Source organism: Mandrillus leucophaeus, unplaced genomic scaffold (genome assembly GCF_000951045.1).
Source record: "Mandrillus leucophaeus isolate KB7577 unplaced genomic scaffold, Mleu.le_1.0 Scaffold1063, whole genome shotgun sequence".
NCBI classification, from domain to species: Eukaryota; Metazoa; Chordata; class Mammalia; order Primates; family Cercopithecidae; genus Mandrillus; species Mandrillus leucophaeus.
Window position 1 is genome coordinate 451,630 of NW_012098799.1, and position 19,792 is coordinate 471,421.

General features: G+C 38.4%; 1 protein-coding gene across 1 annotated transcript in view; it reads right to left on the minus strand.

Moving 5' to 3' along the window:
• IL13RA2 (interleukin 13 receptor, alpha 2) overlaps window positions 1–13,069 on the minus strand; it is a 38,155-nt gene extending 25,086 nt beyond the window's left edge. The window contains exon 1 of the mRNA XM_011984395.1: window positions 13,027–13,069. The gene's annotated coding sequence lies outside the window, so the exon portion shown is untranslated. The remainder of the gene's footprint in view (window positions 1–13,026) is intronic.
• Window positions 13,070–19,792: the final 6,723 nt, after the last annotated feature.

The window sequence follows — 19,792 nt, forward strand, 5'->3', positions numbered from 1 at the left end:
ATAGAACATGTCTACTTCTTATGTGCAATCTGAGGTTTCATTTGTTTTCTTCTAAATTTGTTTTCTTCTAAATTTGTTTTCTGCAGCAAAACTCATCAGAAAAAGAAAACTTACTATTATATATTTTTGTAAGGCAGTTTTAAATTGTGGTTGTTAGTCTTTGGCTTAAATGATTCAAACCAAAGATCTGAATCAAGAGAGTGGCAGAAATTCTGATTCTAGTCCTAATTTCAAAATGCAGAATAGGAACACATAGACTTTATTGTATTTTGAAAACTTTGCAACTAAGGGATCAAACAATATAGCTGTGCATATTTCCAAAGAGTTTTAGTAAGTGCATATCTCTAGGCAAAATTCTGTTTATTCTGGCTTAGCTAAGCAGGCTATTTGGAATGCAGAACATGGAGGGCAGCTAGTTCATCATTTCAGGCTCTTGCCGTCTGCTTCTTCCTCATGTCCCCCTCTCTCCTGGCCCTCTCCTCTTCTTTTCTTCTTTCTACTTTTCTTTTTTTCTTTTTTCCCTCTTTTCCTCTCTCCTACTGATGTTCCTCTTTTCCACTAGTGCAAATTAATATATTTTTGCATCACTGGCTGTCCTTATTTTTAAAATACTGGGGCATCCTCTCTTCACAGTACATTTTTCATTAGTTTTTTGGCTTCAGAATAATATTTTCCATTATGTCACTTGTAGATTAAATCTGCAACTTTGTAAGCTTACTTTTTAAAAGTGCTTATGACTAAAAAAAATGTCACTGTTCAGTTGCCTGTAGGCAGAGCTTTATTGTTTTGCAGCACACAGATTGCCCCTCATAGAAATGGATTTCCAGCTTTAAGACGACTGGTTCCTTATACTCGTCAGCTTAAAGACTAAATCCACCTCATAATCCTAAATGGCAAGTCTACTTACTTCTCCCAATTTCTCGTTCTTTTGATAACTGCTTTCGAGCCTAGGCTAGACAACGTTTTTTTAGGTTCCTTAGAGTCTATTTTTATAACCTGTGTTTAATTTATACCTTTGCTTGCTATATTGGTGCTGACATGGCCACAGGCATCCATCTAGATCTTTATTTCACAGGCATTTCCTGAGCATTCATTTTGTACTCAACACTGCAGATATGAAAACAAACAAGACACAGTGTTTCCTCCCCTCAAGTCCATTGACAGGGCAGACCAAAAACATTAAAAATAGTCATAAAGTGTGGGCTTTCTCTCAGACTACTGGTAGAAATGTGAATTGATGCAATCCTTTTTGGAGATGATGTGGCTGAGATTACTAGCTGTCTCCTAATATTCACTGTCCCCTCCTTCAGTGGTAACGGAACCCCCAAGTTGTAGCTGGGCACGTGGTCACACAAAACAAATACTACAGTTCTGAGTGCCCTTTCAGCTATATGTGACAGGTGATTAAGTTCTGGCCTAAGAGATGTAAATGGAAGTGTTATCTCCAATCTCTTGAGTCAGGCCTTTAAAGAGAATAGACCTTTTCTCCCCTTACCTGTTCTTCCTTTCCTCCAGCCTGCTTGTTAGAATGTGATCTTGGCATTGAGCCACCTTGGATCAAACAAATGAGGGAAACACCCTAGGCATGGCAGAACAAGTTGAGAGCAGCCCAAGGCCCTTGTTGGCCTCATGCAATAAAGCTGCATACTTTTCATGCAGCCCTGGCTGGATTAGCTATCCCCAGACAGTCATGTGAGCGCACCATAAACCACTGTTTTTTTAAAGCAGAACCTGTGATCTAAAACTAATCAGAGGAGTCTTGAAAAATGCGTATCAAAACACTTCAAAAGTTCATATCCTTTTAGGCCAGCCATAGTGGCTCACGCCTGTAATCCCAGCCGAGGCGGCCAGATCACTTGAGGTCAGGAGTTTGAGACCAGCCTGGCCAACACAGTGAAATCCTGTCTCTACAAAAACACAAAAATTAGTCAGGCGTGGTGGTGCACGCTTGTAGTCCCAGCTACTTGGGAGGTGAGAGAATTACTTGAACCTGGGAGGCGGAGGCTGCTGTGAGCTGAGAGCACGCCACTGCACTCCAGCTTGGGTAATAGAGCCAGATCTTGTCTAAGAAAAAAAAAAAAGTTAATATCCTTTTAACCCCAAATTTCCAGGTAATCAAAGAAGTATGTGCTTCTACAGTGAGATACCTCTTTTCCACATAACCTTTGAGTCTGAAGCTCCTGCAGAATTCTTATGAAGGGCCACATTTAGCTTATATAGCACTTCCTTTAGCTAAAGCCTCTGACCAAGTACCTGGGAAATAAACCACACTCAGCCACCCCACTTGCAAATATTACAACCACAAAATGCTGAAGTAGACATTTTTCACAGGGACAAAAATACAATATGACAATTTTTCAATGTCCCCCTTTGAGGTTTTCAAAGTCCTGAATGTTGTAAACAGGAAGATATAAGTGGGCCAGGCACTGTGGCTCATGCCTGGGATCCCAGCACTTTGGGGGGCCAAGGTGGGCAATCACTTGAGGTCAGGAGTTCGAGACCAGCCTGGCCAACATGGTGAAACCCTGTCTCTGCAGGCGGGTGCCTGTAATCCCAACTACTCGGGAGGCTGAGGCAGGAAAATTACTTGAATCGGGAGGCGAGGTTGCAGTGAGCCAAGGTTGCACCACTGCACTTCAGCCTGGGAGACAGAGCGAGATTCTGTCTCAAGAAAAAAAATAAGCTGTAAGTGCTGGAGGACGCTCTATGGCTTTCTGGTAATTCTGTTGCTATGAACTGCTCACACGTGCCGTAGCACTTCTTCCAGCATCATGAGTTGTTGCCATAATTTTCTGAAGGCTGTTCTGGCAGTGCACTCACACAGTTTTAATCTTTTTTTGTCTCCACGCTTTCTAATGACTGGCAGCTCACTCCACATGCTTTGGTTATTATCAGAATATCCTGAAATTCAAGTTTTCTCTCAATGAATCAGTGTTATTTCTATCAACAGTGTACACTGTTCCTCCTGCAAGAGTGCCAGATAAAGAAGATAGCTGATTCTATAACCAGAGATTAATCACTGCTGGAAGAACAAAGTCAAGCATGCCAGGGAAAGAGAACTATGTGGAGTACAATCATCCCAAAGAGCATGGCCTTGTCTTCTATTTTAAAGCATCAATGGAGGGTTAGAATGACTAGCACCTCTTACCCTCTAGCCCCCGCTTTACTTCTTAGAAGAGGATGGGGTTCTCACTTTAGCCACACATATACTAAAACTGGGATGATACAGATAAGATTAGCATAGCCCTTGGACAAGGATGACAAATAAATTCTTGAAGCATTCCATTAAAAAAAAGAATTTTTAAAAAGTTGGGGCACTCTTAAGGAGGTCCTAAGCCCTCCTTATTTTCTGATACTTACAACCAGAATACAATGAAGTGTATGTACAAATTTTCACATGCAAACACATTCTTGGCTTCCACTATGAATGACCATGGCTTAAATACTGCTTAAATCACTGCTGGGTGCTGATGAAAGAAGTCCCACTACAGATTAGTTCCATGATAATTGCATAACGTTTCATGTTAAATAAGCCCACGGTACCACTCAGGAGCCCTATTACTTGTCTCTGTTCAACATCATTCCATTACTGACCATTACAAACCTTTTCCATTCTCTTAAATCATTTCATCCCTTCTCCCCTGATCTCAGCACATGAGCTTGCCTCATACTTTGGAAAACAAAATTGAAACCATCAGACAGAAATTCCCTCATCTTTCTGATATGATACAAGAATCTTTCCACATTATCTCTTCTTTCCCTCCTGCTCCTCATATCTGTTTTGAATTCTAACCCTGCTCACACTTTCAAAAATGTTACAGTCATTTTTTTCATCTCTCATATATCTTCCACATACATAAGATGTATGTATGGATACATACATCTCAGCTAAATGCATCTCATTCGCTTTTAAACCTGTTCGTTTCTCCCGACCGTAAATATAAAAACAAATTACCTTGCCTACATATTTGTCTGTAGCTACTGCCCCAATACTCCCATCTTCTTCACAGCCAAATTTCCAGAAACTTCCCCTCTCACTCTTCATCACTCCATTTCCTTCTGGATTCTTCCTTCACCTCACCACCAATCCATAGCTCTACTGAAACAGGTCCCACTAGAATAACTAATGACCTCCATGTTACTGAATCTAATTAATATTTTAATCCCAATTTTATTTATGTTTCAGCAGCATTCACCTGTTTATCATCATCCTTCTTGAAACACTTTTCCCTTGGCTTTTCTGACACCCATTTCCCAGTTTTCTTTCTACCTCTCTGGTCACTTTTTCATTTCATTTTCAGGCTTATCCATTACTTATCCTAATAGTAAATGTCAGAGTTCTTTGAGGTTTGGCCCAAGGCCTTCACCTCTTTTGATTCTATATTCTCCCTAGGTAATTTTTTCTGCCCCCACAGCTTCCATTATCATCTATATACCAATGACTTCCAAAATATATCTCTGATATACTTTGGATATTGTCTCCTCCTAATCTCATGTTGAAATCTGATCCCCAGTGTTGAAAGTGGGGCCTAGTGAGAGGTCTTTGGGTCATAAAGGCAGACCCTCATGAATGGCTTGGTGCTGTTCCCTTGGTAATGAGTCAGTTCTTGCTCTATTATTAGTTCATGTAGATCTGATTGTTAAAAAGAGCCTGGCATGTTCCTCCCCACTCTCTCTTCTTCCCTCTCTTGCATGTGACACACCTGCTCCCACTTTGCCTTCCACCATGATTGAAAGCTTCTTGAGGTCCTTACCAGAATCTGACGCCAGAACCATGCTTCTTGTACAGCCTGCGGAAACATGAACCAAATAAACTCTTTTATCTATAAACTACCCAGCCTTAGGTTTTCCTTTATAGCAACACAAAACAGACTGAGACAATCTCCCATGTGAACTATTCTTCTGAGCTCCAGGGATGTATATCTAATTGCTTTCTAAATATCTTCACATGGAAGTCTCAAGCATACATCAAATGCAAAATGTCAAATGCCAGAATCATGATCTCCCAATTGAAAACAAGTGTTCTTGCAGTATCCATTCAACAGTAGAAGCCAGAGAGTTACCCTAGACATCTACACACCACCATAGTCAATCCATAGTCAAGTCCTGTCCATTTCTCAAATATCACTCATCAGTCACCAAAGGATTTTTCTCAACAATATTTTTAAACTATATAATTAACAAACTTATCAAAGAAAAGCTTGGAGAAGAAAGTATATCTTCCTTGGAACAGTATTAAATTTCTCCTTAGTCAGATTATCTTAAAGTATCTAGAAAATCCTTCAATACATGATTTCAAATTACTGATGAATGATATCATTCAGTTACCTCTGCTTCAGAGAACATGAAATCCATGAAGATTACAAATACCCAAAACATTAACACAACTTTTTTTTTTTTTTTTTTTTTTTTGAGAAGGGTCTCATTCTGTCACCGAGGCTGGAGTGCAGTGGCACAATCTTGGCTCACTGCAACATCCATCTCCCGGGTTCAAGCGATTCTCCTGCTTCAACCTCCGGAGTCGTTGGGATTGCAGACACCTGTCACCATGCCTGGCTAGTTTTTGTATTTTTAGTAGACACAGAGTTTCACCATGTTGGCCATGCTAGTCTCAAACTCCTGACCTCAGGTGATCTGCCAGCACCTCCCAAAGTGCTGGGATTACAGGTGTGAGCCACCATGCTCAGCCAACACAGCTGATCATCTTCCTTTTCTTTATTTCCTTTATCAAATGCTAGGATGACTTCCCAAGCCAGAAACCTAGAAGTCATCTTAGATTCCTTTCTCTCATTTATCCTCAACCACCATTTCATGCACATACACAATATCCTAAAGATTCAATTCTCTAAGTATCTTTGCAGTCCATCTGTATCACTCCTTCTTCACTGCCACGACAGATTCTAGCCATTACCATCTCTTGACTAATCAACAGCAATAACCTCCCCATGCATTTTCCATCTTACAATAAGTCGGGTTCTGGTCATTCTCACACTGTAGCTAGCACGACCTTCTAAAAACTCAAATATGTTCAAAATTTTCATTGGTTTCCCACTGCTCTGCAGAACAATTTATAATAACTCACAATTCAATGTGCTTCTGGTGTGACAGTGTTTTTCTAAGCACTTCACTGTATTAATTCACTTAGTCCTTACTATGGTATTATGAAGTAGGTACTGATGTTATCACATTTTACTAATATAGAAACTGTAACACAGAGAAGCTACATGATTCCCTTGGGGTCTCATAGCTATCAAGTGATGGAGCCAAAATTCAAAGCCCGGCAATGCCATTTCAGAGTTTGTGCCTTTAACCTCTATATTGTGTTGTCTTATAAAACAACATACAAAATGTTTAGCATGGCAAGCAATACTTTTCCACTTTTAGACTCATCTTCTACTTATAGGTCTTGAAAAGTCGGGTCTTATTTTATCTCTAAGCCTTTTCCCACTGATATCAATACTGCTTTACCTAGTCTAGTCATTTAGATTTAGCTCAGGTACTACTTCATTCTATAAGCTTTCTCTATTCTCTCCCCCTGATTGGATTGCGAGTCTCCTCTGTACTCTCTACTAAAATATAAGTGAATAAAATTCTGCAATATTTTAAAAGGCACTCACCATTTAGTGAAGAGGACAGTCTTCTAACCAGACAAGTATGTGGCTACGTTATTTTGAGACGATCATTTGTGTTTTGCCCTGTTTTTTCTCTTTTTCATCCCATTTCTAGAAGATAAATGGGCCATTTTATTGTTTCTTACCCATGGAAATTCCTCCTCCACTGTTGCCACTTGTCTACACTTGCCTTCCTGGCTTTAATTTTCCCAAAACCCAGACTCATGGGAGAGATTATTCTCTCTAATATCAGTGAGGATCTCAAGACAACAGATGAAATTCCTTTTAGAGCCCTGAGAGATGGAAAAGGGACACAGACTTTAGACAAAAAGAAGTCAGGAGCCTGATAGGAGTTGGTGGTGGCAAGGAAAATAGGGAACAGCTCAACATTTGATGGCAGCAGCCTAAAACAGGGGCAAAAGCTCAGAAAAGTTTCAATGAGTATGCCGAGCCTGAAATACAGGGGACCCAAACTCAGCAGTGATCCAGTTCCCCAAGCCCCCAAGCATAGCATAGGAGCAGCAGCAGCAAACATGAAAGGACCATTCCAGGTGGAGACAAAATGGGGTATCAGAGAGTGCATCAGGGAGTTGACAGAAGATTAATGATCAATAGCTAAAAGAGCCTCCCCAGTACGGATGGTCTCCAACTTACAATGGTTCAATTTACAATTTTTTGACTTTACGATGGTGCAAAACCATCACAATTTTGATATACGTTGAATTTTTATTGTTTCCCAGGCTAGTGATATGCAGTTACATGAGATAGTCGACACTTTATTGTAAAATAGGCTTTCCGTTAGATGATTTTGCCAAACTGTAGGCTAATGTAACGGTTCTGAGCACGTTTATGGGAGGCTAGGCTAAACTATGACGTTGGTAGGTTAGGTGTATTAAATGCATTTTCAATTTATATTTTCAACTTACAATGGGTTTATTATAACCTCATCATAAGTTGAGGAGTATCTGTGTTTTGGTGTAGCCTAAGGCCTCAAAATATTTGCATAACTCAGCAGGAGGCTTGAGTATTGACTAAAATTGTGTGTCTTACTTTCCTGGCAGAATGTTGAATACAGGAGAGCTTATAAGAACATTTTAAAATGTGAAATTTCTTGCATATCCATTTGTGGACTAGATTCTTACTAATGTCACTTATAATAAAATGTAGTAAGTTCCAGGAAAGAGGCAAGCATTTAGAAGCACAGAGGACAGGTACTCAATCTGGTCTTGGGAATGGTGGTCAGGTAATTAAATAAATGCAGGGAGTTGATGAAGTTTAATGAATTCAGGGATCTACAAATAGTTTGTTTTTGGCTGCAGTATAAGATGTACATAGGCATGCCTTTTGAGCCACATTAAAAGACTTTGGACTTAATCCTGAGGGCTATCAGATAGTACTGAAGGATTTCTGAACCTGAGGGATATATCCAATAGACAGCTCAGTTTAACACATGTAAACTGCAGGAATACAGCTTTTGCCACCCTTGAAAGAACAGATCTGAGGGGGACAAGAAAGGAGACAGAAACAACAAGTTAGGAGACTTTTAAATAGTTCAGGATAGAGATAATGAAGACCCATACTACGAAAATAATAATGCTCTAAAAAAGATGGAACACATAACGTGTATTAAAGAGGTAAAATGGACAGGCTTTAGTGATCAGTTGAAAACAGAGAATAAAACTGGAGAGATTGTAGAGATATTTGGACCACTGAATTTGCAGGTAGCATTTGCAATAGAGTAGTTCACAAATGAGACTACAGAGTGACCAGAAAAGAAGGAAGAAGGAAAGGAGAAAGTGGTATCACAGAAACTAATGAAGCAGAAGATTTCAAAGAGAGAGTATTAAAAAGCAAAGTGCCTCACATGTCAAAAAATTCGGGGACTTGAGAAAGTAGGACAAGAATTGAAATGTGTCTGTTGCGTTTGGAAATAAGAAGTAATTAGTCTTTTTTTTTTTTTTTTTTTTGAGATGGAGTCTCGCTCTGTCGCCTGGGCTGGAGTGCAGTGGCGTGATCTTGGCTCACTGCAAGCTCCGCCTCTCAGGTTCAGGCCATTCTCCTGCCTCAGCCTCCCGAGTAGCTGGGACTACAGGCACCCACCACCACGCCTGGCTAATTTTTTGTATTTTTAGTAGAGACAGGGTTTCACCGAGTTAGCCAGGATTGTCTCCATCTCCTGACCTTGTGATCCATGCCCGCTTCGACCTCCCAAAGTGCTGGGATTACAGGCATAAGCCACCTTAGTAAAGGCAGTTATATGTGTGGACCACTTTTATTGAAGCCTTGTTATACAGGTTGTACACAACTTGGTTATACAGGGAATGGTCAAGAAAAGATGTCTCTTTTATTTACTTTTTATTTTTATTTTTGTCATGAAAAGAACTCAATGGGAGGAAAAGGTTAAAAACACAGAGAAGAAAGAGGATAATTATGAAAAGGGGCCCTGAGAAAGCAAGAGGACAGCATGTGCTCTAAATCACAGACAAATTGAACTTGGACAGATAGAGGGCTAGTTTTTCCTCTCAGACAGGACAAAGCATGGGTGAAGATACAACTCAATGTGTGTGTAAAAAACAGGAAAGTGCGTGGATAAGTGGTTCAAGCAGATCTGATGGCTTTTATTTTCTGTGTGAAATAGCAGGCAAGCCCATCTCCTGAGAATAAATGCATAATAACTGAGTTGGAGACTTAGAAAGAGAGGAAAAGGTTTGCAATAACCACTAAAGAGGATGTAAAAGAGCCAAGGGAATTCCAGAAGAATCTGAGTAAGGACATGGAGAAGGATGATCTGGTTAGCACTGATTCATTCTGCAGTTCTCAGCTAAGACGTCAACTGCTCAAAGATGAAGTCCCTGTTACGTGTTTTCAGAGAATTGACTACCTTTCTTTTAGAGACTTATCATGGTTTAAATCTTATATTAATTTGTGAGATTATCTGATTAATTTACGTTTCATTGGACTGCAATCATGAGGTCAGGGATATTTATTTTGCTCATCATTGTATCATTTAACCTTTAGTTTCCCATCTCTAAAATATGGAGAATAATAATTCCTTTCTACATGATCAGGAAATGGATATAGTTAGGTTAGCATGAAACTGGAATTTAAGATATAAGAAGACAGGGACTTCTGATTGTTCATTGATGTATCCCCGGTGCCTAGCACAGTGCATGACACATTGTAGAAGCTCAATAAGTATTTACTTGAATGAATGAAACAAATATAGCTTCATATTTGGTGTCATAGGACACCAAGTCTCTAGACTTCCATTCTAGTGCTCTTCCCATTCTCCTACAGCTATCTACAGCAGATGATTGATGCATTATGTTTATTATGCTAAGGGTCAATGCATATGCATTATTATCTTTGTTTTGCTCAAGAAGAAAGTGAAGCTCTGAAAGATGAAGTATCATGTGCAAATTAAACAGCTAGTAAGTGGTGGATCGAAATTCAATCCTAGGTCTGTGTCACTCCAAAATTTGATCCCTTTCTAGTATTCCATAATACCTACTCAGGTATTAGACAATAAAAGGTTTCATATATGAACCTTTCTAGGAGTATGCATAGTTGAAATTGAAACTTTCCCATCAACCTCCCCACTGGCAAAGAAAAATAAACAAATAAAAAAGCATTACTTTAGTGGTAAAAAATCTCAGGAAAAGTAACTATGACAGGCCAATGAAGATAACATTTATGGGCATTCACCTACCACTGCCTCCCACATCACACCATGGAAGCACCTACCAATCTACTCTATGTGACCCTATATATTATCCGTCTCCCCAGAATAAATTTTTACCCCACAGGCACAATGGAAGACCCAATTCTAAAGAGTTTATCTTCTCAGAATTGTCTCAGAGTGACCACAGAAGTAGGATGGGGTAATGGAAAAAGCCACATAGATCTTGGCATGACAGTGATACGGGAGGGGGGCAGGAAAGTGCTGGGTAGAGAAGGACAGAGTCCCTGGCAAGGGCTCCACCCTAGGGCCTGTGCCCATGGACCTAAGTGGGAACAGGCACTCCTGTTTTCACGCCCAAATGTTGCATTTTCCATGACCACTCTGGCCCACCATGTTCCCCATCCTGTGCCCATAAAAACTTGAGACCACAGCGGGCATGGACACAAGTGGTTGGACATCAAGAAGAGCAGAGGAACACACCAGCAGACATCAGCAGACATCAGCAGACCAACATGGACACTGAGGGGAGTTTGACCAGGGGCGGTTAGAGGAGTATCCAGGGGAAGATCACCTCCGCACTCCATCCTCCTTCTGGCTCCTCATCCATCTCACTGAGAGCCACCTCCACCACTCAATAAAACCTTGCATTCATCCTCCAAGCCAATGTGTGATCTGATTTTTCCGGTATACTGGGCAAGAACTCAGGATACAGAAAGCCCTCTGTCCTTGCAGTAAGGCAGAGTCTAATTGAGCTGATTAATACAAGCCATCGGCAGACAGCAAAGCTGAAAGAGCACACTGTAACACACACCCACTGGGTTTCAGGAATCATAAACACTCACCCCTAGGTGCTGCCATGGGGTTGAAGCCAAAAGCACTCCCCACAACCTCTGGACCTGTCTGTCTGCGTGCTCCCATAGGGGTTTCAGCAGCCTGACACCGAAGAACTGACCCTTGTGGCATGCCCTGCGAGGGGCATAAGGGAACTCTCCCGTTTCAATACTTGAGCTATCTCTATCCCAATTTTCTTATCTATGAAATGAAGGCAATATTACTTGCCTACATAAGGCTTAGGAAATGATTAAATGGAATAGTGTATATAAAATGTCTGTAGCACAGTGGGCATAATAATTCAATTGTTAGCTGTCTAGTGCTTCCCTCATATCCAGAAGCCACCTCCTATTGATTCCTTGAAGACACTGAAAAAATATATCAAAAGGAACAAGCAACCCACCCCACCCTGACTTCTCCAAGTTGTAGCAAAATACATATGATACATTTCTTTGATTAAAAAAAAAAAAAATGCCTTGGAAGCAGCAACTAATCATTTACAGGTGAGATCTCAGCACCAAAAAATAAAAACAATCCAATAAGCATTCTGCCTCTCCTTTGTCTTATCCTACCGTTTAAATAGTTATTTCTAACATTTTATTGCCTTTCATAACATTAGGTAGAGTCAGGACATCTGGTTCATTTTACAGATGAGGAAAGTAAGATAGGGAGGGTGGGGTGTCCATTCCAAGGTCACACAGCTATGCAAGGAAGATCTAGAATTGAAAATCAGATTTCTTGGTCCTTAGTTTAGTACTCTACCCACTTAGTAATAATAATGATAATAATAGATCTGTGCAATTTATTTGAGTCACAAACTCTCTAAAACATTATAGAATTTATTAAAATTTCAGTCAAAAATAGTTGAAATATTTTATTGTCTAATACCTTAGTAAGCAGTGTGGAATAGGAGAAAGAGCTCAGATTTTGAAGTAAGGCAGACTTGGGATTGAATTCCAATTCCACTCTAAAGCATTCCAGAGTTTTAAAAATTTCAATAAAAAATAGCTGATGCATGCTTGTAGTACCAGCTACTTGAGAGGCTAAAGAGGGAGGATTGCTTGAGCCCAGGAATTCAAGCCCAGCCTGGGCAACAGAGTGAGAACCAATCTCTTTAAAAAGTTGTTTTTAAAGAGCTCATTAATTTTTGGTGTTCATGTCCTGCTTTTATGTATCGTATTACATATTTAAAGAAGAAAACTAATCCGGAAGCACCCAAAATGGGTACAGTTTGTAAAAGTGATGTTCATTATTTAAGTGTTAACTATAGAGGAAAACAAGCATCAGAAGTATGAGATGATAGTTCATTTCAGAGCAAAAGCTGTGAAAATTGGAAATTTTATATGAATAACTCTACTGTATATGAAATCATAATATAGGAGCAAATTATGCATAAAAGGACACGCATATTCTATAACTTAATTCAAAACATCATACAAAGATAATGAAATCATTCATTTTAGAGAAGTTCTATGATTGTCTGTGAGCTTAAGAGATAAAAGTTGCTGCAAAGTCAAGGATTCTGACTCATAGAAAAAAATCACATAGAAATTAATCTCAGAGAACATCCTAACTCTAAAATGCAACTACCTTACCACCACCAAAAAAAAAACAGGTTTGCTTTATGAGGTATGAATTTTATAGAAAATAAAGGCTAATAAGGCTAATAAGAAAACAACAATAAAATTAAAGCACTAGTGCTATCCATACTGATGATCCAGCACCCATAAGCTTCATGTGGGAAAGAAATGCAGTACTCCCCAAATTATTGTTGTATCAAATCAAACTATTTTTGCCCCAAAAAGATTCAAGATCCCATTAGGAAAAAGTGAAGAAAGTGAAACAAATATTCAAAACTTACCTCTTACCTGCAAACTTTCTCCCCTAAAGTATCAGACTTACTCTATATGAATAATGTGTCCAGTTGTAATCAAATTCTGTAATACCACTGAAGACTGTCTCAATGAACAGCTCCTTAGTTTAAATGGATTTTAAAGGATCTTAGAACTAAAGCCTTTCTTTTAAAAACGTAGGAGGAGCTCTTGCTTTATCCATGAAAAATACCAACTGTCATTAGAAAATTTGCATCCAAAACAGGTCAGCATTTAAGGTTACATTTGTCTGTCAAAAGATTCAGAGGAAATTACAAAGTTCATCTGAGTGTTTTCTTCCCCCTTTTAATTAGCTCCTGATACAGCATCTTAGTATGCCAGTGTTTTCTTTTTTCTTTTTTCCTTTTTTTTTTGTTTTATTTTGTTTTGTTTTAGCTGTGTGACTCATCACATTGGGAATTAAAAGATAATCCAAAGGTAAGCATTTGATTGCCAGGTTTATGTCGTTTCCTCAAAGTGTACTACCCAAAGGCATTATTATTTTGAGTTTCAAATACTTTAAGTACAAAAGGAGTCATAAATAGATAAGGAATCCAGAAACCCGGATTCTACTCTAGGCTTTCCCTCCCAGTCAGCTCTGTGACCTTGGGCAATTTCCTTAACCTCTTTGGGCCTCAGTTTCAAAAACTTATTGAATGGGATCTCAGAAGTAATCTGGTCTAACCTCCTATTCCCAAACAAAAATTGCCCCTGTACTTTCCCTAAGCAATTGTCAGTTTCTCATGTGTAAAAGGAGCCAATAGAACTATGTCATTGTCTAAAGCTTCCTTGATTTCTAAAATTCTTGATGTTGTAATTAAAATTCAGTAAGTGTTATGTATATATGTTGTTTCCCATTGGAAATTTATCAAATCATTCTTTACACAACCAAACAGGAGTTTATTTTTGTAAATTCAGGCCACCACCAAATTGTCCCTTATCCTTCAAGTCTCCAAAGAGGTTTTGTCTGCCCCTGGTTTAATCTCCATGTCCAGGAACCACGCAAAGCCATAAGAAGCCAGACTACTTTTGATGCTTTTCTGGAGCAGATGAGATGCCAGTCATTTATTCCCAAAAGGGAATGAATTGAGGCTGTATCCAATCTGTACACCATCCAATAGATACAAATTATCTTCCTTGCTTTGGAACACAGGTTCAGACTTGATAACTTCTCTCAGATTCTAAAGATAGGTTTTACACTAAATACGTGAATAAACAAATAAAAGGCAAGAGTGTGAATGAAGAGTGGGCCACGTGTGCAATCCTCTCTCCACCATTAGCTTTATGTTGTACCCCAAGATGTTTTTTACCCCTAGATGTCTTTTTTTTTATTATTCATTTCCATAGCTGATGTTTCTCCCTAAATTAAAGTTAGGAGGGTGGGAAGAAACTGGGAATTGTTTAGGGAGTTTTGTATTTACTTTTCAGATGTCAGCTGATTTGGCTCTCTCACAATAATTTTTAGCAGAAATTATTTATCAGGCCTACAGGAGGAATTTTCTAATCAGAATTTGCTGACATGACGGTAAGAAAAAGAAGATCTAGATTCAAAATCTTCTTTCTTTTTCCTGAGATTGCATTTTCAATTAACTAATTTGTCTTCTTCTATTTAAAGAAAAAAAAAAAAAAACACCTCCAGGAAGTTTTCTTCAAGCTTCCTGTTTCCCCTGAATCCTCTAGCTCTTGCCAATATTTAACTACGCTATAACTTATCTTTCAATGCCACTAGCCCAACTTCGTGATATTCTTATTATATACTATGATATTGGAGTACAATTCAAAGAAATGGAAGCATAATAATATCTTGGAATAATAAAGTACATTTATTTGTAGATATGCAAACCACAAGTTAAATTTAGTTAATCAAATACAGTTAGAAACAATAATGCACCATGCCTCAGTTGTTAAAGTCCATTAGATATTCCCTTCCACCTTGATTTGATAGCTTAATCAGTGAAAGCATAAGGTAAGCTTTGCTTCTTGGTGTGAAAAAAAATACACTAAAAAGATAATTCATTTTAATCTACTAAAAGTCCTATTTGAATGCTTTCTAATGGCATCAATACAAATAAATATATTCTTAGCTTTGAATAAATATATTCTTTGTCATTGATACTTGTATACTTGTACCTTAGCAATCATTAATCTCTGCTCCAGACACAAGGCATGTTTCAGGTCCTAAGAAAAGAAGATTTGGGAGTAAACTGGAATGGTGCAGAGAAAGGAGGATGGGTAAGACTACTTGGGGCAACCCCTCTCTAGCTGCAAGATGGTCTACCCCAAATTGAAGAGAAGGTGTAAACCCAAATTTGATGCAGACGTTGGGTAAGTGTTACCCAACGGGTGTGGAGTGAAAGGTACAACAAAGCCTAAGAATGGGGAAATTTTTCAGGACAGTTGAGATTAAGTCATTGTGACACAATTAGGTGCAGCTAGAATGGAGCTAGGCTAGACAAGGACGTTCCATAGCCTCTCCAGCAGGAATATATACACTACTTTATTTTATCTAGTATCCCCCTCAGACAAGCAAGTGGGTATTATTTTAGTTTTACAAATGACTATTAAGTTACTTTCCAGAAGTCAAAAATTCAGGAGAAATCAAACCTAGGTCACCTAGATTTGACACCTAAGCTTATGCTCTTCCCATAGAGTCATTCCACTGCTGGAATGTTTTGTTTTGTTTTGTTTTGTTTGATACCTCAGTAGCTAAAATGGTCAACTAGCAGATGTCATTCTGTAAAGCTTTATAATCCCAAGTATTCTGTTAATTATCAAAACAGGAAATGAGTATTCCTAAACTGCTATACAAATGAGGTAATCGGCAAAGGCAGCATCTAATGTCTCAAGTATTTAATGGCCTTGGTAAGGTTAAAGGGCATTAAATAGGCAAAAACAAGAAAAATAAACAATGCTTTGACATTTAGGTTATATATATATGCACATGTACACACATGGTTTAAACAAAATTCCCTGAATTTGGTAACAGTTTTTAAACATTCATGCAAATGTCACTTCTAAGGTTCTAAAGGCATTTAAAAAAAATCAAACCATCCCCACGAGACTGACTTGAAAAGTTATTTGGTAAAGTTGGCATATTGCATAGAACATTGGTCTCCTATAAAGAACACACTCTGTGAGATAGAGGGCATCAAGATTGCCTGCTTTCCCCCAAATCCAGTTAGTTTGATAAAACTAATTTATGAACTCTGAATTCACCCTCTAGACTACCACAGATTCAACAGTAGGAAACCAGACCTGAGATTCTCAGGAAACCCACAAGATTTGGAAAATACAATTAGTAACATCAGGGTCTAGTCCCTAGAAACTTACTGGAATTAACAATTAATACCAGTCATGAACAGAGACCACAGAGGTTAGCTGTGCCAGACTGTTTGCCATTCACTCATTCAAGAGTTACAAAGCAATAATGTGCCAAGCATTGTAGCTCACATTCTAGTTAGAAGGATAGAAACCAGAAACTATGAAATATTTATGGTACAGTGTGAGAAGAACAGGACACTATGATAGAGGTCATTGGCAGCAAAGGGAGCTCAGAGGAGAGAACAGCAAACTCTACCTGTGTTGTCAAAAAGGTGAGTATCTTCACGCAGAGATGGTTTGGAGAACCACCCTGGCTCCTGATAATACCAAGTTGTAGAATAATAAAATGTATATTTGACATTTGTTCTGGGTTATCTCAACAGAGTGCCTAAAACCCTTGGAATTTCCTGAGTAATAGGAATGTCTTCTATTATTCATAATGAGCCCCTTTCAACTACACCTGAATTTATGCTAATGAAGTGACTCTTGGAGGATAGGGGCTAGTGGCCAGAGGAACCAATCACTCAGTTAGAGGGTTTGAACTTTCAGCCCCACCTCTGACCTCCAGGGATGGTAGAGGTTTCAGAGATTGAATCAATCACCAATGGCCAATGATTTGATCCATCATGCCTACATAATGGAACCTCCACTTAAAAAAACAAACATAAACCAAAGAGTTCCAAGAGCTTCCACATTGAGGTGCTGGGAGGGCGGCATGTCTGAAGAGGGCATGGAAGGTCCACAACTCCCTACCCCATACCTTACCCTATGAAGTTCTTCCATTTGACTGTTTTGAATTGTATTTTTTTATAATAAATTGATAATAGTAGTGTTTTCCTGAGTTCTGTGAATCATTCTATCAAATTATTGAAACTGAAAAGCCAGTTAGTCTGAAGCATTGGGATTTGCTAATGGCACCTGAAGTGGGGCAGTCTTGTGGGACTGAGCCCTTAACCAGCCATGTCTGTGCTAACTACAGATAGTGTCATAATTCAATTGAATTGTTGGATGCCCAGTTGCTGTCAGAGAATCAGAGATTTAGAGAATTGGTTGGTATCAGAAAATACCCCAGACAAGTCAAACTTCTGTGAAAATAAATAAAATTTAAAAGCCATGGAATCCCCAAAAACACTTTAAGCTCTGAGAGAAATGTAACTGTGATTCAAGCCACAGATGGATACAACTTCTGTTCTCAGGTTATACGTTGACTCATTTTCTTATTTTTCTTGTTCTATACCATTACTAGAGATAATTAAACAATGTCAGGGACAAAAATCTCCTGCCTTCTTAATGAATGACTCTTGTTATAGATTAACTTCCTCTCTGGTGTCCTGCTTTGCTCAAACTAGATGACAGAAAACCCATGATGATTATACTCTCTGTAAAAAATGTTAAATATATCCTTTCCAAAAAGAAACACTGACTATAACCAATCAAATTGCTATAACTAAGCACCAGCCTTGTATGAATAATGCTGTAATCCTGCTAAAAACTCCTCTGTCTCCGCCTGTATAAATAAAACCTTATCTTCCCTACTTCAGAATGCTGACTCCATTCCCTTGGTGTTGGAGTTTCTGAGGTCTATCCTCACACATTGCACTTAAATAAACTCTCTTTCATTAGATTTTTACCTTTTTGATTTTTTGAGGTTGACACTTCTTTATAACACTTTCTTTATCAAACTCACAGAGCCTACCTTTTTGTAAAAGCCTAGGTCTTTTAGGAAGCTAATCAAGATAAAATTGTTGATGAACTCTGGCAGAGACTAATTATTTCCCAGTGTCAATTCTACTATTTTTCCTTTTATTATAGTGATAGAAACTCATGAGTTTTAGCTGTGTACATGGCCTCCAGTCTAGAGACTACATTTTCCAGACTCCTTTGCTGCTTGGTATGAAAATATGACTGAAATTTAGATAATGAGATGCAAGAAGTGATGTGTGCAAACTTTGAGTCATGTTTTAACAAGAAAATCATTTCTCCTCTTCTTTCTCTCCCCCCAGCAGGCTGTAGCCCAGATGTAATAGTGGAAGCCATATTTAACCACATTGACAATGTCAACATGCACTAGGAAGTGGCAAAGAAATCAGGTAGAAGGACCCTAGGCCTTGAGTGATCTCCTGCGGCAGTGCTGTCTTCCCATCTTTTTGTCTTTTGCTTGAGCTGTCATATTTTGAAGTGTCTTGATTATAGCAGTTTGCCCTGTAGCCTAATTGATACGGAAACAAATATCCATTAAAGTGCTAATTGACATTACTTACTCTTCCAAAAGATATTTGCTCATGGAATCCAAAAATCAAAGAATGTACAAAATCCAAAGGGAAAATATGCTAATGGTGTTTCAAATCCAGTGATGGGCTGGAAATTTTTGTGTCTTGATTTGTTTTTACTTCCCTTTAAATCCTAGCATAACAGCAATTCCCTACTCTGCCACTCCATTAGGTTCAGTCCTGACTAATGTTTCACATGTCTGTTTCTGACCTTAGCATGTGATTTCCTTAGGGGCAAAAAGTGTGCCTTACTTACCTCTGTAAATCCATTTTCTAGAATATAGCATGCATTCAATAAATATTTATTAAATGTAACCATATTTCCTCCTTTATTTTTTAAAACTTCCTCCACATATAATTTTATTCGAATAATGCAAATAACCCAATGACGAAGATAATAATGACAGTAGATATTGCTGATTTAAACTGCATGTCAGGCAGTATGTTCAATGACTACTCATGTTCTTTAGTCCTCACAATAACTCCATGATGTAGAAACTACTCTTGGCATTTCCATTTTACAGAAGAGGAAACTAAGGCTCCGAAAAGTTAAATCATTTTCCCAAGGTTTTACTTTTAGGAAGTGGCTGAAATGGGCATTTGAATCCAAGATTGCTTGACATCAAGACATTTTCTTAGCTACAACATAGTCTGCCCCACTTTCTTCCAGAAACGGCCTGGCAATGTGTAGGATGTCAAGGAGAAAAATCATCCTGGATTTAAGAGTTAGTTACAGATAATTAAGCCAACTTAAATTATACATTGTGGGTTACCAAGTCAGTACAAATTATAATATGCTTATGAAAAGCTTTTGCTAGCTTCCTGATTAATGAATACCTTCACTTTGAAAATCTGTACACAGGGAAAGTTTGCAATCTGGTCTGAACCTTGGCATAGTTACCCAAAAACTGAAGAAAACCACCCTGGAATGAACATAAAAGGGGCTGCTATTTTGTATAAATATTTCAGAGGACAATGGAACAAAACATTGTAGACATAAAATAGACTTTGCAAGATCAGTTTGAATGTAGTAAATTATCTATCATAAAATGTAATAGCCAATTATATTTCTAAATTTGCTATTGTAAGAATATTCAAACATACACAAAAGTGAAATTAATATGATGAAATCACATGTAACATTTATCTAGCTTCAACAATTATCAATGTAACAAAATATTTATTAATTTATCCTCTCATGAAAAC